The following is a 14863-nucleotide window of genomic DNA, read 5'->3' on the forward strand; positions in this document are numbered from 1 at the left end:
TTAAGTCCTTAACAACCATTTTGAGGAGTCCCACCTGTTTTCCATCAAGATTTTAACTGTAAGCCAGCACAAACATGTGTGACAAGTTGATGCTAAAATACCATGACACACTCCCTGGATTTACTAGCATTTAATAAATGAAGGAGAAAGCTTTGCCTTTTATAGCCCTGAGCCTCCCAGGTCTGAAGCAGATGTAGCAGTTGCTTCCTGCTAAGCACTCATTGCCCACTGCTTCCAGATCCAAGGAGCAGGCACCCATGGTCACTATGCTATAGGGTAGCAGGACCCCTCTCTGTGGGAGTAGCAGGTCCAGCACTCTCAGCCCTGACTGCAGCTCAATGTCAACCTGGTAGTTTTATAAGAAGTAAAACTTAGGCCCAGGTCCCACAGATTCAGATTTAATTGGTCCCTTTTTTGGGGGCCGGTGGCCTCAGGTAGTCATCATTTTTAACAGCTCCTCAAAGGGTTCTCATGTGTAGATAGGATTTGGATCTGCTGAAAACAATTCGGACCATAAGCAGTCCAGTATAGTGGGAATAATATGGACTTTGGAGATAGGAGGTAATTCAGATTTGAATTCAGCATCTGAAAAGAATACACTGTACTATGTTAGGCAAATTTATTAAATTCTTTGAGCTTCAGTTTCTTCATTTAAAAAAATGGGGTTGATAATATCTCATAAGGCTGATGTAAAGATCAAATGAAGTGATAACTGTAAACCACAGAGTACTGGATCTTAGTCACGAGCAGTTGATCAATTGTTATTAATGAGCTGATTGCCAACAGCTATTTCCTTAGCATCAAAATTCCTTAGGAGAATACAGTAATTCCAACATCATCTTGTGGAGATAACAAAGCCTCTCTTCAAATCAAAGTGCCTATCACGTAAAGGTCAATACAATATTATACTAGAGATTCTAGCCAAAATAACAGAGCAAGAAGAAGAAATGCATAGATTACAAAAGAAAATATAATGTCTCAATTTGCAGATGGCATGAGTGTCTACATAGAAAATCCAAAGAATCTCAAAGAATGCTTTAGAACTAATAAGTTTAGCAAGGTTTAAGAACACAAGGTCAACATATAAAACCAATTGTATTTCTAAATGCTAGCAATGAGCAATTGAAATTTTAAGTTTAAAAAGTAGCACCATTTACAGCAACAAAGCAAGAAAAACTATGAAACACCTGAATTTAAATTTTAAATTGTACAGGATCTATATGCTGAAATCTGAAAATCACTAGCAAAAAAAAATCAAAGAAAACGGAAACAAATTAAGTAATATGCAGCAGGAAGGATTAGGTATTGTTAAGATATCAGGTTTTCCCAAATTGATTGAGTCAAAATAATCCCAATCAAAAATCTCAGCAGGCTTGCAAACTATTGCATTTGCAATGGATAAGCAATGAGATCTGGCTGTATGGCACTGGGAGCTATATCTAGTCACTTGTGATGGAGCATGCTGGAGGATAACGTGAGAAAAAGAATGTATATATGTGTGTGTGTGTGTGTGTGTGTGTGTGTGTGACTGGATCACTTTGCTGTATAGGAGAAAACTGATAGAACACTGTAAATCAACTATAATGGAAAAAATAAAAATCATTAAAAAAAATCTCAGCAGACTTTTTGTAGAAATCAACAAACTGATGCTAAGATTTATATGGAAAAAGAAAGGACCTAGAATAGATAAAGAAACTCTGAAAAAAAGAGAAGTTGGAGTGTTCATATTTTTTAATTTCAATACTTACTATGGAACTAGAGTAATCAAGACCAAATGATATAGGCGAATGGAACAAAAAAGCAAGAACAGAGATAGAGCCACACATATATGGTCAATTGATTTTTGATGAAAGCAAAAAAATTCAATGGAGAAAGAAGATTTTCAATAAATTGTGTTGGAATAGTTGGATAGTCACATAAAAAAACCCCTAACCCTTGATTTATATTCCATACATTGTACAAAAACTAACTCAAAATGCACCAGAGACATAAATGTAAAACCTAAAACTATAAATTCCTAGAAGAAAATGTAGGAGAAAAATCTTTGTGACATTGAGTTAGACAAGAATTTCTTAGATATGACACCAAAAGCACAATCCATGAAAGAAAATGGATATATCAGACTACATCAAAATAAAAAACTGCTCTGTAAATGAGACAAACAAAAAAACTACTACTAAGGAAATGAAAAGACAATCCACAGTCTAGGAGAACATTATTGCAAAACATCTGACAAAGGGCTTATTATGTTCAGAATATATAATAAACTCTCAAAATTCAATAAGGAAACAACCCAATTTTTTTAAATGGGCAAAATATTTGAATAGGCAGCTCACCAAAGAACACAGATAGATGGCAAATGAGCATATGTAAATATACGCAGAAGTACCAGTTATTAGGGAAATTTAAATAAAAACCACTATACACCTATTAGAATAGCTAAACATTTTTAAAAAATTGACAATATCAAGTCCCGCTGAGGATGAGGAGCAACTACAATGCCCATATATACTAGTGGAAATGCAAAGAGATTCCGCCACTTTAGAAAACAATCTCTTAGCTTATACAGTTACATAAACACTTATCATATGACCCAGCAATCCTACTTCTAGGTATTTATTTATCCAAGAGAAATGGAAATTTATTTTCACATAAAAATCTGGACACAAATATTTCTTGTGATTGTATTCAAAACCACCTAATGTGGAGTTCCCATCGTGGCTCAGTGGTTAACAAACCCAACTAGTATCCATGAGGACATGGGTTCGAACCCTGGCCCTGCTCAGTGGGTTAAAGACCTGGCATTGCCATGAGCTGTGGTGTAGGTGGCAGACGTGGCTCTGATCCTGTGTTGCCATGGTTGTGGTGTAGGCAAGCAGCTGTAGCTCCGATTCAACTCCTGGCCTGGGAACTTCCATATGCCGAGGGTGCGGCCTTAAAAGACAAAGGACAAAAACCAAACAAAACAAACCCCAACTAGTGTGCAATATCACAAATGTCCATCAATTGGCAAATAAATAAGCAAACTGCAGCATATCCATGCAATGAAATATTACTCAGCATTAAAAAGGGAAAAACCAACTACAGATACATAGTAACACAGATAAATCTCAGACACAGTTAACCAAGTGATCAAAGTTAGACACAAAAGTCAACAATTTGTATTATTCTGTTTATGCGATATTCTGTGAAAGGGAGACCTTTAGGGACAAAGAGTAAATCAGTGGTTGCCAGGGGCTAGAAGTAGAAAGAATGACAACATACAGTGTGACACAAGAGAAATTTGGGGGCTAATGTAATTATTCTATATCTTGATTGTGGTGGTGGTTATTTGAATGCATGCATTTGTCAGAACTCATAGAATTGTACAAGAAAGAGTGAGTTTAGCTTTACATAAATTATACCTCAATTTAAAAAAAAATGTTGGAACATCTCTACATTAGAGAAATACAGAATCACATTCATTTGTGGACTGGCTTGACCAATAGGTAGGAGTGGTGGGTGTGAGTGAATGCTCCAAGGTTAACTACAAAGTTAAGTGAATGTAGTAAATTAGACCAGTGGTTTCAAATCCAGGTCATTGGAGCCCTGGGAATTCATCTAAAAAAGGTAGTGACTGGGACCATGAAGTTATTTCCACATTTCCAAAAAGGGCCTAAAAACAATCATGTTTTATCTGAGTAAAATCTCATATTCTTTTGCTTTTGGCTGGAATTCTCTGTTTCTGCTGGTCATTCTTAATTCATCAAGAATTTTAAAAAATCCAACCTGCAGCTTGGTGGATAAAAGACCTTCAAAAGATGAGGCTCATGGGGGAAAATTACAAAAACTTTTTGGTGGCAAAAAGTTTGTGAAGGGCTAGACAAAGCCATACACTTGAGGGAGATGAAAGAACACACTCCTTTAGAAAGGGCTGAAAAAACCCAACCCAGCTTTTTCTTGCCCAAGAAAAATTAGGGCCATCCTGTCAGACAGCGGGGAACAGCGTCCACATCCCCACCACACCCCTACCTGAGATCTTGCCAGGACTGTAGGAGCTTCCAGCCAGACAGTGTGTAAACTAGAGACTGGCAAAACCCCAAGCCCCTGAGTCCCGATAGCACGACATGTTAGCCCCCATCTGGAGCACTTCCTCCCTCTGGGCCAGGACACCCCCAAAGGAAAAGAAGTGCATTTCCAGGGCTAAGCCTGAGCCTCTTTGTTGACAACTAGCTCATCACTTTTATGAAAGTTCATCATAAGAAGAAAAGATAGGATTTTGGACCAACCAACACTGGAAAAAATGACACCAAGCCCTGGCCGAGGTGGGAAAATGCAGGAGATTTTAATAGCAACCTTAGACTCACCTGTCCTGGGGCCAAGTAACACTCTCCCCTGCTCGGCTTGCACACAGCTCAAGGGAGCTTAACAGGCTTAGCAATAAATACCTTGTTGTTATTTTTAACATAGCTCAACTCTCTAGTAAGTCTCTCCATTGTCCCTGCCAGTAACCTCTTCATAAACAGAGGCATCCACCTTTAGAGACATGACAGGCTAGGCTGGGCCCCAGTTTGTCTGAGATCTTACCCAGCAGGGGTCCATGGAGGTGGGTCCCTGAAAAATAGGCTCATCATCTTTAACATCTGTGCCCTGACCAGCATGCTAGGAAGTTTATAGGCATTGCAATCAGGTTGAGTTGGATTTGAATCCTCGTTCTGTCACTTAGGAGTCATGGTTAAGTTACCATGCCTCTTCAAATCTCACTTTTCTCTAGAATGAGGGTAATATAACCTACCTCACAAAGTTACATACCTCACACAATGAATGTAGAGTCCCTGATACAGAATTTATCCCCTAGTAGATGCTCAGTAAAGGTTGGCGACACACACACACAAGCATGTTTATAAGCTTATGCATATGTCCATATCCTATACAGCCTTACACATATGGGTATATATTTACATTTTAATTCATAAATCATTAAAAGAGAAATAAGATATACACTCACGTTTGAACATTTCATTTGCTAGCAGCAAATAGAGGAGTCGTGACGTGGTTGTCATTACAGGGCTGTGCAAACTTAGCCTGGTTCTCCAAGTAGATCTTGGAAGTGAGAAGCTGCCGGGGCTAATTCATGCCTGGTGGAAGATTATCACCAGACACGACGCATCCATTTGTCAAAAGTGTCTGGCTGACTTTCAGATTTCCAGTGATATGTAATTCATTTACAGAGAAAACGAAACCATGAGTTTAACCAAATAGGAAATGCACGCAAAACCTGACATATTGACTGTATTTACTAAGTTCACTCAGGTCAAGTTCACGAGCACAGACTCTGTAACTCTACATGTCTTTGGCAGTATTTGCCTCAACTGGGAAGAATCTTTAGACGCCAAATGTAGAGAAAACTTCAGAGTAGATTGTAAATGGTTACATAAAGTAGAAATGGTATGTAATGGCTTAGATAAATATATGTTTACCAGACTTGGGGTTGCCAAGTGGGAGAAGGGTGATTAGCAGAGGGAGTTTGGGATTAGCAGAGGCATACTATTATATACAGGGTGGATAAACAAGGTCCTGGTGTACCTTTGGCACAGGGAGCTATAGTCAACATCCTGTGGTAAACCATAATGGAAAAGAATATATATATATTCTTATATATAATATTATATATTATTATATTATATTATTATCTCATGTTATATAATATATTATATATTATATTATTATCTTATATATATTAAGAATAATTATATATATTATATACATATAATGTATGTATGTATGACTGAATCACTTTGCTATACAGTGGAAATTATCACAACATTGTAAATCAAGTATACTTTGATAACATTTTTAAAAAAGAAAAATGTTCACAATTATTTGTTTAAAAATTATATAATTTGATGTGACATTTCTTGGTTTTTTTGAAAAATCTATATTCAATTGATAATGCATCTTACAATTGAAGGCATCTTATAATACACTAAACATGGAAATACTCAGCCAGGTCTCCCATCCCCCACTGGTACTATACATGCTCATGTTTTCTGTGATATTGGCTGACTCAGCAGATTCAAAATTAGCAGTGGTGGGCAAAGTATATGGTCAACTAACACAACCAACCTCATTGATGGTTAGGAAAACAGAAACAGAGATTACAACAAGATGCCATTTTAGAACCTTTGTGGTGTGAAATATGTAAAAGTCTGACAATACCAAGTGCTGGAGAGAAGGTGGACTCACAAGATCTTGTGTACCTTCTTGCAATTTAGTGTAACTGCTTTGGAAAACAGTTTGGTATCTTCTCCTGAAGTTGAATACACATACAGCCTATGGCCCAATGATCCCATTCCTAGTCCAAGAGTCTCTTGCTCACATGCACCAAGAATCACGTACCAGGAAGTGGCTGGTTCAGCTTGCAACTCAGTCACACAAATGCATTTTCTCAGGACATCTGCAGCAGGGGCGGTTTATGTGTGTGTCCTCTTTTGTTACACTGGATATTAGAGGCATGCACTCAAGAGTTGAGGTTTAATATAATGAATAATTTTTCCTGTATCATCAAGATATCATCGTAAGTGAAACTGCCGAATTTTTGCTAAGCAAATGCATGACAATGAAGAATACAAGTAGAAACTTGTATAGTTGAGTGTTACTGCCTTGATTTAAGTCACCCATACTTGAACCTACCATTGCTTGTGCACCATCAGTGCAAGTGTTAATAGAGAGCAAAAGGCAAATAATGCCTCAGCGTTATTAGGAAAATAGTTTTGACCTTGTAGATTTCGTGAAAGGACCTCAGGGACAGACAGGGCAGACCACACCCTGAGAGGTTGCTGCATGGCATTCCAGAATATGAATATCCTCCAATTTAACTTATTCTTATGTTGGTGGACATTTTGGTAGTTTCCTGTTTAAGGCTGTTACAGATACTGTGTAGCAAGCTTTTTAAATGATTTTTCCCCCTGCTACATGAAAAAATGTACTTGACCCAATGCCTGACATACAGTAGACATTTAATGATTATGATCATTAAAATTCCCATAGAGATAACAAGCCATTTTCTCAGAAATCCATAAAGAGAAATGAATTAGTCACACCGGAAAAGGCAGAAACTAGAAAATTAACTGCTTCCCTCCCCTCTCCTTGGTGCCCCAGGGTATTCCTAAACTTTTCCATAGTGTAGGGGCAAAGATAAAGGATTTGGAAGAACTGCTGCCCATTCCCCACAGGCTGCAGCTCTCCAGTCAAGAAAAGACTCAGAGAACGGCTGATTTCTGTCCCTCGAGGACTCCTGGTCTCCCTTCTCCAGACACCAGGAGCCAGAGGGTCCCACCCTCTGCCTGCTGGCAACCAGAATGTGGAGACGGGATCCAAATCTCTACCATTTGTGACTTAGATAGACCCTTGGAGGAAAGATGCCAAGATGCCGAGACAGTGAGAAATTGTTCCTGGAAATGGTAGGTGTTTCTGGGCCATGTCCTTGATCTGCTGATCTGCTGGTTGCTGCTGTGCCTCATCGGATTCGTCTCTCTCTCTCTTTTTTTTTTTTTTTTTTTGCTTTTTTTTTAGGGCTGCCCCCATGGCATATGGAGGTTCCCAGGCTAGGAGTTGAATTGGAGCTACAGCTGCTGACCTGCACCACAGCCACTGCAACACCAGATCCGAGCAGCGTCTGCGACCTACACCACATCTCACTGTAATGCTGGGTTTTTGATCCACTGATTGAGGCCAGGAATCGAACCCGCAACCTCATGGTTTCCGCTGTGCCAGGTAGGGAACTCCCTCATCTGATTCTTATCTGTTTAAGCCTGGTTTCTCTGGATGTCCTGCTGATTCAGTACACATCTCAGTGGTCTCCCTACAAATTTCTTTGCTTCAGTTAGCCTGTAATTTCTGTCACTTGCCCCCAGTGACTCTGACTCACTCCACACCTTCACTGGAAGCCTATTCTAAGAATCCTCTCTTAGGAGCAGGTACAGGCCAGGCTGCCACCCAGGGAGGCTTCACTGCACCTTGGGGTCGGCTCATTCACAGCTCACATCCAGCCCTCCCTCCAGGACTCACCTGGGCACACCGTCAGCTTCCTAATCGGGAAGCTCCCCATGGAAGACTAAGGTGCCACCATGCCCTCAAAGCCTATTCTGCTCCCACGGGCATGAGTCATGACCTCCTCCACTCTCCCAGCTCCTTGTCTTCCCTCCAAAGGAGGACAAATCACCTTCTCTTGCAGCTGTTCGTTTATGCACCTGCCTCGGTGCCCCTCAGGGCCACAGGCTGTCAGTGTCCAATTCATGCCCAGTGACCCAGGAAGCCAATTATACTGCAACTGACCCCAGCACCAAAACGGCCTGGACTGAAGGACCCAACCACCCCTTCTTGCACTCCCATGGGAAGCCAGGGCTAAGGAACACAGTTCTATGAAGAGGTGGCAGTTGAGAAGAGGGAGGTTGGCTTTGGAGAAGGCACCTGAGTGCTTCGCTTGGGAGATGGTCTTCCTTAGGCTCTCAGAAACATTTCCTAGCAGGGGACCTTCAAGGGGTGGTCTCCACCTGGAAGGCTGGAATCTTCACCAGCTGGACAGAGTTGCTCTGGGACCCCCTCAGCGGAAGCTCTGGGGACCCTGGAAGCAGCTGGGTGGAGTGCTACCGGGGGCAAGGGCCCCTGAGTGGCCGTGTGAGTCACCTCCACACCACAGCTGGCCTCAGACCCTTGTGCCTGCTGGGGGAAGCCCTCGAGGAGGAACAGTGTTGTTGGTTGGAGGTCCACTGAGCTGTTCCAAGACACTCGTGTATCAGGTCTTTTCTGACAACTCAGACTCCAGATTGAAGTCAGTGTCCCTGGCAGGCCCTAGGCCAGCTTCCTTTGCCCATGCGATCCCTCTGGGTGAAGGGTCCGAGAGGGCAGTGGCTGCATCACTTCAGGGCCCCTGCTCTTGAGGTTCCTGTGGCCCCCAGGGGCCGCCTGGCCTGTCGCAAAGCCTGTTCTGAGCCTTGTTTGCCTGGCAACAGCTAAAGGGGCATTCAGCGCAAAGGTTCAGGATAGTCATGGGCTGTCCTTCCACAGCTGCAGGATTGGAGGGGTCCCCAGAGGTCATCCCCACCTGCACCTGGCAGGGCCACCCCAGGGTTCTCCCATCTCTGGTGTGGACAAAGAACAGTTTCCTGAGGTGGCTTTACCTGGGAAAGCATTCCCTGGGATCCCCTAAGTGGTGAGCTGTCCTCTACTTTGTGACCTGACCCCAGGGAAGGTAGACAGGAGCTATCACATCCTGGTCGAAAGGTCGAAGAAGGTTGTTCTTAAATAACCTGCTACGTGGCCCTGATCACATCACAAGGGGATTTCAAAAGCTAGCCTTGCCCATCAAGGCTCCTGAAGTTCCTGAGGGCAGGGTCCTCACTTCCAGACGGTCCTGGGCCAGGAAGATCAGTTAAATGGGAGGCCTTTTTGGGAGAGAGAATTAAAATCAAATATGTGGCTCGGCTGATTGAAACTTGTATGTTTCTAACATCAAAGAGCAATTCTTTGAGGACTGGTGGCAGATGGGCCACCAGAAAACAGCTACCTGCACCTGTGACTCCACTGTCCTCTGCCCCCACTTGCCCCAAGCCACCAAACAGCAGAGCAGACCCTGGGCTGAGATAGGGGGACCAAGGACTCAGGGCCACTCTTCCTGGAGTGACCTCAGACACTTCTGTTTACCCCACCAGCCCTTAGCTCCCTCACCAATCAAGGAGGGCAATGTGACATGTGAAACTCCCCAGGGGTTTTGTGATGCTCCCAAGAGATAGGGCAGGTGCAGTGAAGTGTGAGGAGGTATAAAGAGCCACACAGGGTGAGCTGTTGTTAGTCTTATTTTTGATTGCTGTGTGCGGCCATCCCTGCCTGGGAGGTGGCATGCAGAGAACGTCCAACTGCCAGGGACGTGTCACAGGGGACTTGCCGTGGCCTGTGATCCTGGAGAGTGTGCCCAGGGGCCAGGTATGTGAATAAGGGGACGTGGGCGTGCCTGAGGGTGTGGACACCCCACCCCACCAAAGTGTAGGTAGCTCTGGGCACTCCCTTTGCAGGACCCGATCTTCCTCTAGCTGTCCTTGCAGCTGGTTTGCAGAACAGGGGACCAGAGTCTGGGGTCGGGGCCGGGGTGGGGGCTGCTGTGGAGCTGCCTTGAGCATCTTTTGTGGGAAAGCCAGAGGGCACGTGCCCTCCACCGCTGCTGCCTTGCTGGGTAAAATGAGCTCCTGTGCCTTTAAAACTGTTTGACATCTTTGAGATTGGAAACAGCTCTGCAGCAGAAGGCGGAAGGCGGCAGTAGCTCTGGAATGCTGTTCTAATAGAAGACTCGCTCTGGGTGGATTTCAGCCAATACTCCCCCTGTCAGGCTCTGGAGCGAAATCACCTATTATGGTTCTGGAAAAAGCCCCAGATTCTCTGTCTGATCTGTCCCCCTGTGAACACACATTCGTGAGCAAAGAGCTCTTTTCCTTTCAAGCTGCACGCAGGTCTACCTTCTACCCCCAGCTGACCCAGCTACACCAAGATTCCCCTCTGGACCCAGGGCTAAGGGTTCAGGGCTGGGGAGGGAGTCCCAGAGTGGTTTGCCTGAGGCTGCTGCTAGCCCTTCTCCTCCAGGGTGGGCCTCACCCAAGCGTTCACTATGGGCGGATGGCAGAGCCTGGACTGGCAGCCAAGTCTCCCCTCGGCTATGGCTCCCCTCCTTACAGCCTGAAGCCTCTCCAGCTGTGCCCCTCCTGGGCCTGGGCCTGCCAATGGTCAAGTCTTTTCTTCAGATGCAGGCCCTGGAGGCAGAGAGAGTGGGGTTGAATCCTCAGGGCCTGCTACCAGACCTTTCTTATCCTCACTTGTCTCATCTCTAAAATGGGAAAAGTAAATATATGCATTTCATGGTGTTAGAAGGATTAAATGTGCAAGGTTAACTCTAAGAGCCTAGCTCAGGGATCCTCAAAGTGTGGGCAGGGGCCTCAGAGAGTCCCTGAGGTCTCAGAGCTGTGGGGTCAAAACTATTTTCCTGAAAATACCAAGATGTTATTTGCCCTTTTTACTCTCATTTCTTTTTCTTTTCTTTTCTTTCTTTCTCTCTCTCTCTCTCTCTCTTTTTTTTTTTTTATCTTTTTAGGCCACACCCATGGCATATGGACGTTCCCAGGCTAGGGGTTGAATCATCTGTAGCCACCAGCCTACACCACAGACACAACAACGCTAGATCCGAGCTGCGTCTATGACCTACACCACAGCTCCCGGCAACACTGGATCCTTAACCCACTGAGCGGGGCCAGGGGTCGAATCTGTGTCTTCACAGATGCTAGTCAGATTCCTTTCTGCTGAGCCACGAGGGGAACTCCCTTACTCTCATTTCCTCATGAGGGTACAGTTGGGTTTGCCAATGGCTACTGGCTCTATCAGCTGATGGAATGGGTGCTAGGTATCGCCACTGTAAATTTTTCTCAGTTTTAATTTATAAAACGGTACATATCAATAGATACAGCCAACATAAACAAAAGCTCTCTCAGGTCATCGATAATTTTTTAAAGTGTAAAGGGGTCCAGAGGCCAAAATGTTTGGGAACCACAGACCTAGTACAACAACAGGTGCAGGGATTTTTTTCTTGTTTCCAGGCCACTCTCCTCACCCACACATCCATTCCTTGATTTAGTGTGTTCCATCCTGTGTACCACCAAGGATGCATTTTGTCCTTATTGTTTCAGCCCCAACTTGTACCTTCACATGTTGGAAGATTGTAACTAATTACTCAGCCCAATGCTTTGGTCATTTTTCCTCTTATGCGGCATAAAGCTGTTTCCATAAATGCACCTCTGGCCAGCAGCATTGCTTCACTGTGTGGACTTTATCCTAAGCAAAAGCAAACAGTTGGGACCATTTATGAAGACTGAGCAGTCTCATTGAAGGTGAAAGACTGAGACCTGTGTGCTTCTCTTGGCTGGACAGTAATAGGGATGCAAGGAGTGGGGCCATTGCCTTGATATTCAGCCAAGATCTGCTCTGCTCTATTGTCAGCCCTTTTGAAGACCAAATAGTCAATTGCCTACCTTAAGATTTTTTGTCATCCCTGAATTTGAGTGTGATCAATGGTCCTGTGACTATATGAGTTATTGCATCTGTTGGGGTTTTGGTCAAAATAACAGAAACCACTCTAGGTATTTATAGTAGGAAGAAGTTAGTGCCAGGAAAGTGGAGGCATTCACAACCTTGCGATAACAGAGAGAAAAGAGGTCAGCCAAGGCCAATTTCAAATCTGCAAGTTCAAGAGTTCCCGTCGTGGCTCAGAGGAATCCAATCTGACTAGTATCCATGAGGACACAGGTTCGATCCCTGGCCTCGCTCAGTGGGTTAAGGATCCAGCATTGCTGGGAGCTGTGGTGTAGGTCACAGATGTGGCTCAAATCTGGCGTTGCTCCGGCTGTGGTGTAGGCCAATGGCTACAGCTCCAGATTTGACCCCTAGCCTGGGAACCTCCATGTGCCACAGGTGTAGCCCTAAAAAGACAAAAAAAAAAAAAAAAAAAAAAAGAAAAATCTGCAAGTTCAGAGATCCCAGGGAAGAGGCCAGACCAATTTGTGGTCTCAGCCTCAAGCACCCAAATGGGCGATTCCCAAGGAGGTGCTTCCAAACCACGTGCCAAACCCACAGACAGAGATGCTGCTGCTCATGGGCCTGGCTGCACTGACTCTGAGACATCAGCTTTGCCTTTTCTTCTGCATCCCCCCACCAAGGTCAATCCTGGACAGACTGCTAGCCAGGGAGTCTGGGAAGTGTTGCGTCCAGGCTTCTCATCCCTGTGGTTTGGGCAACTGCTTAGAAGTTCAGGGAATCAGCCAACAATATCCCTGGTGACAGCAAATGTATCTAATTGGTGAGACAGTGTTGGTGGAAGGGACAACATGTGTCATTCAGATAGAGGTATTGGTAATATTAGAATATTTCCTCTCAAATTCTAATAAGCATTCTAGACGTATACTCGTTTTTTTTTTCTAGGTTAAAAAAAAAATCTCAAAAAAATATTCTGTTGGGAAATTCTTCACATCTTCAGAGATTAATTAAAAGCAGAATGTCAGCTTTGCCACCCATCTCAAAATTTCATGAGGTGGAAATAAAATCTAAAATCGTGCAAATATGCATGATATGTTATCCTCAATTCAGAAATAATAAAAAATATAAAAACTATGGCAGTTCCCTAGCGGCTCAGCAGGTTACGGATCCAGCATTGTCATGTAGCAGCTCTGGTTGCTGCTGTGGTATGGGTTTGACACCTGGCCTGGGAACTTCCACATGCCATGGATGCAGCCAAAATTAATTAATTAGGTAATTAATTAAAGAGTATGAAACAATGAAATGTTAGAAGATGAAGTGTCCCAAATATATTTTGATCTCACTAATCATACTTCACAATAGATTTTTATAAAAATGCTTTAAGAAGGTAATTTGTTAGAGTTTTGAATTATAGATACTAAGTGTTTAAATTGCTGAGATGATTGCTCTAGACCACTAACCATTTTCACAAGTTGAAGAGGAAGGATTTTTTTTAAGATTTCCCAAAGTTATTTTGCTAGTTTCCTATTGCTGTTGTAACATATGAGCCACAAAGTTGCTGGCTTAAAATAACACCCATTTATTACCTTACAGTTCTGGGGGCCTGAGTGAAAGGTGGGTTTTACTGAACTTCAAGGTATCAGCACTACCGGACATTCAAAGCAAGACTCTGGGAGTTCCCATTGTGGTGCAGTGGAAACAAAGCCAGCTGATATCCATGAGGATGCGGATTCCATCCCTGGCCTCCCTCAGTGGGTTAAGGATCTGGCCTTGCCGTGAGCTGTGGTTTTAGGTGGCAGACTCGGCTTGGATCCTGCATTGCTGTAGCTGTGGCTGTGGCCTGCAGAGCCACAGCTTTGATTAGATCCTTAGCCTGGGACCTTCCCATATGCTGTGAGGGTGGCCCTAAAAATAAAAAATAAAATAAAATAAAAATAAATCAAAGGGAGACTCTGTTCTTCACCTTCTCTGTCTTCTAGAGGCTGCTTTGTTCCTTGGGTCGAAGCCCCTTTCCCCTGGTCAACTCCAGGAATTGCATCACCTCAACTTCTGCTTTGGCTGTATTTTCTTATCTCCTTCTCTAAGTCTGACCCCCATGCCTTCCTCTTTTGAGGACCTTGTGATTATACTGGGCCCACCCAGGTAATCAAGGATAATCTTCCACTTCAAGATTTTAACCTAACAAAAGCCCCCATTGCCATGTAATATCATATATTTACAGGTTTTGGATATTAGAATGGGAACATCTTTGGGAGTCACTGGTCTATCAGTGTAATCATTAAACCACATCAACGAAAGCATTTTCCTATATTATACTGCCTGGTATCAAAAAGTGACTGAGATCATTCCATGTGCCAAGTGAACGGGATGCCTGCTTGGTGCAACATCAGATCAAATTTTAAATTTTTAAATTTTGCTGGCCAAAATAAGATTTTCCTTAGTAAAATTATAAAAATAATATCTAAAATAAAATTCAGGTAAATTCTTATGTCTCAGATGTTTTCCTATGATCATGATAGTTGGCTTTTGTTGACTATTTAAACACTCGGCCTTTCAGTTTCAGCTAAAATGTGTACTTGGCGCACTACTGCAAGCCCTTTCAAAATGATGTCTTTTAATAAAACAGCATACCTCTTTCATTATGTTCATATGTGGATTGGATACAATCCACTTTAACTTATTTGAAAACATCTTTGTTGCTCATCTTTCAGTTGCTTGTACTGAATGGCCCAATGCTCAGGCTCACCAAGAGATTGTAACACAATTGTAGTTACAGAGTCTATTTGTATGGCTTGAAATGTTTTCTTTCATT

The 14863-nt window shown here is 43.2% G+C and overlaps 1 long non-coding RNA gene across 1 annotated transcript; it reads left to right on the forward strand.

The window, feature by feature from the left end:
* The first annotated feature begins 9780 nt into the window (after positions 1 to 9780).
* Positions 9781 to 13999, forward strand: LOC146406320 (uncharacterized). The gene is made up of 2 exons (XR_014840309.1): positions 9781 to 9963; positions 13645 to 13999. It is a non-coding gene; the product is annotated as an uncharacterized LOC146406320 (long non-coding RNA).
* Positions 14000 to 14863: the final 864 nt, after the last annotated feature.

Source organism: Sus scrofa, chromosome 1 (assembly GCF_054392235.1).
Source record: "Sus scrofa isolate SSC_HxYL_T2T_F1_AM1 chromosome 1, Sscrofa_HxYL_maternal_Yorkshire_Landrace_v2.0, whole genome shotgun sequence".
Classification (NCBI taxonomy): Eukaryota; Metazoa; Chordata; class Mammalia; order Artiodactyla; family Suidae; genus Sus; species Sus scrofa.